The 3,218-nt window shown below is 54.7% G+C and overlaps 1 long non-coding RNA gene across 1 annotated transcript in view; it reads right to left on the bottom strand.

The window, feature by feature from the left end:
- Positions 1 to 19: 19 nt before the first annotated feature.
- LOC111746217 overlaps positions 20 to 3,218 on the bottom strand; it is a 14,995-nt gene continuing 11,796 nt past the window's right edge. Inside the window, exon 3 of the long non-coding RNA XR_002783020.1 lies at positions 20 to 326. This is a non-coding gene — a long non-coding RNA (uncharacterized LOC111746217). The remainder of the gene's footprint in view (positions 327 to 3,218) is intronic.

Genomic DNA, 3,218 nt, shown 5'->3' with positions numbered 1-3,218 from the left:
GTAAAATAGACATAATTCCCACCTCACGTGCTTAGTGACTTGGGCATGACCTAGTGATGACGAGCCTGGGTTTTGGGTCCCTATCCCAGCAGGATGAGGACAGCTCATCCTGTGGAACCTACTTGCTCACTCTCAGGGTGAGGATGGCCATGACCCCCTGCACACGGGGCTGCTGTCAGGATTAAACGAGATAATCGGTCAAGGGTTCACGGCTGGTGAATCATCACGCCTGATAACCGATCGCTGCTATCATGTCAATCACCGAGCCGACTGTCTGACGTCCGGCAAGTGTTCCAACAGTGCCGGCGATTGTGGGAATGATGATGCTGTAACAGAAAACGCAGAAATAGAAACACTGTGCGTTAGCCATCAGAGGGACAGAGGGTGGAGATCGCCCTCTTAATTTAGATCACCCCCTTATTTTCTCACAGGGGATGTGGAGGCCCACAGGGGTGAATGCCTGGCCTGAGGTCACTGCGAGCTCATTTCCCCTGTCCACTGCTTGTGGCTGACCCCGCTTCGCCCAGCAGACTGGGGCCATTTCGAGTGAGGGCACTCACGGGTCTCAGTTTCTCCCCAGGAATTGCTGCGTGACCGCCCAGGGCAGGAACGAAGGGGCTTCGAGCTGGCTGGAATCATCCAGAAATAATCGGAGGGGATTAACGGTGGCACCAGGGCAGTGCTGATGGCTACCAGAAAGTTCTGCCACAATGAGTCGAGGCAACAGCCCTGCTTTCTAAAGCAATCCAGTTTCAGGGGATGCCACGTGTGTGCATGTGCGAGTGTGTGGTTCAGAGACAACCATTCTGGACAATAACGACAGCCACCTTTTGGAGAGCGAGGACGGCGGGTCAGGCCCTGTGCCAAGTGTGTGCATCTCACGAATCTTCATCTCACCCTGAGGGGTGAGTGCTCTGTTACCCCAGCAAATCGAGGCACAGAGTAGCTAAGGAATTGGTTCAAGGCCCCCCAGTTAGTCCATGGTGGAGCCAAGACATGAACCTGGGCTGTATGGCCCGGAGCCAGCCTTCCATACAGCCCTGCTGCCCCGATGGGCTGTGCCTCGTGCCTGTGTCACCCTTTTCACTGCTTCACATGGATTTCATGTCTGGGATCTCAAAGTCAAGTCCTACACAGCCCTCTGAGGCGCAAAGGGTCCTAGCCTGGGCCCAGCACCCAGCAGGTGTCATTCACTCGGCAGATATTTCTGAGCCTTACCACATATCAAGGCTGACCTGAGGACAGGCAAGAGCGCAAGTAAGATCGGGCATGGGGCTGGCCACCACCGGGCATGTGGCCTGGACTGAACAGGAATCAACCTGTCCATGTCTGTGCCCTCCCGAGCACAGGAGGTGGGCGGAGTGGCTTCTGTGAGAATGCTCAGCCAGGCAAGGGACTTTGGTGGCTGGGGTCAGGAATCAGAGAGTCTGGTCTCTGCTCCGTGCCTGATGATCTGCAGTCACCTTGGCCAGCCTGTGCCCTTTCCCGGCTCCACTTTCCCAACTGGAATGATGAGGGTGAGCAAGGTGGTTTATAAAAGGCCACTCAGCTGGCCAAAACGGTGTTGCCATGACCTACCTGAGCCCCCTGGCCTGGCTGGGGTCAGGCTTGGGCTCTGATCTGAGCATCCAGGGTGTGGCCTGATCCCAGTCTGGCCCACGTGGGTCTCAGGCTGTGTCTCAGAGCCTTGTTCCACCCCATCTTATGCTGGCTCACAGGGTGACCAATGTCTCTGTGAGTCCCTCCCTCGAGCTGACAGCCTCCACCTCCATCCTGACTTAGAAAAGGTCTCCTTTGGTGTGTGTCCTCAGGCAGATCGATAGCATCAAACACATCTGAAGACACTGGGTCGTGCTTTTCAAAATCCCTTTGCAGACATTTTCTTATTTAAAATAAATAAAATTCAAAAATGTGAATTAATAATTCAAAACAATAATAAAGGTACCATTTACTGAGTTGCAGGTGAAGGTGCCTTTCTATATGTCTCTGATTCTCACAGTGACCCTTTTGTAGTATTATTGTAATCATGATTGCATTTTACGATGAGGAGACTGAGGTTCTGAGAGGTAGAGGCAATTATGTAAGGTCACAGAATGGGGAACGACAGAGCTGGCAAACTGGGGGTGTCTCATTATGAACCCAGGTTATTTCCTCTCCAACATCTGCACTGTTGGCTCTTCTTTCATCCAGAGCACCTACTCTGTGCCATGCACCCTACTAGGTGCTGGGGCACACAGTGAGCGGGCCAGTCCTGTTCCCTGCATGGGTCACAGTCTGTAAAAACCCCACGAGGTGATATTATTAGTTAGGAAAGGCACGCCTCATAGTTATGACAGTGCCCGGCACAGAGAAGGGGCCCCGGACGCTGTCAAAGGCTGCCATTATTCCACCTGCAAATGTATTCTGCAAGGCTGTTGTCACTGTCAACCCCATCTGACAGCCAAAGAAACTGAGGCTCTGAGGGGCCAAGTGTCTAAGGCCGCAGTAATAGGTGAAGCTGAAATGGAGCCCTCAAGGGTCCCAGACTCATGTTCTCTTCCCCTGGAAACCCGTGGCCCCTGCTCTCCTGGGACCCTTCCCCTCTGGCTCTGAGGCAGCTCCCCAGGAACCAGAGCCCCCACTTGGGGTGGGAGGGAGGGCCAGGAGACGAGGGGTTAAGCACATCACTGGCACTGCAGCAGAAACTTCAGGAAGTGCAAGGCAGAGAGGACTTCTAAGCAAGAAGGAGGCTGGAAGGGACACACTTGTCCCAGCCTGAGGGCCAGAGGTGAACCTGGCTCCTGGCCGAGGTGCTGGCTCTCAAGGTGGCCCCAGCCTCCAGCCGGGCTTCACTTAGCCCACGTCTGTGGTCAAGAACAGCTGTGAGGCTGTGGTCCACCTCCGTCCAGATCCTCCTCCAGGCTAGCCTCTTGGTAGATGCCTGAGGCCGAGGCCTGGGCTGAGGTGGCCAGGCCCAGGCGGGAAGCCATCTGTCTTCTTTACCATTCAGATCCTCTGAGAGCACATAGGGCCCGTGCTTCCGGCCAGGAGTCTTGAGTTCCAGCCTGGCTCTGCCCCCTTTTCCAGGAACTCCAGTCATGTGCCCAAATGGCTCTGAGCCCGTTTTCTTTTCCATAAATGGGGGAAACAATAGGAATGCCACCTGGGCACAGGTGACACCTCATCTGAGCACCTGGCACACAGCAGGTGCCTGGTAGCACCAGTTCCTGTTCTTGTAG

Source organism: Pteropus vampyrus, unplaced genomic scaffold, assembly GCF_000151845.1.
Source record: "Pteropus vampyrus isolate Shadow unplaced genomic scaffold, Pvam_2.0 Scaffold179, whole genome shotgun sequence".
Classification (NCBI taxonomy): Eukaryota; Metazoa; Chordata; class Mammalia; order Chiroptera; family Pteropodidae; genus Pteropus; species Pteropus vampyrus.
The sequence above is the reverse complement of the archived record's forward strand: the minus strand, read 5'-3'. Positions and strand labels throughout refer to the sequence as shown.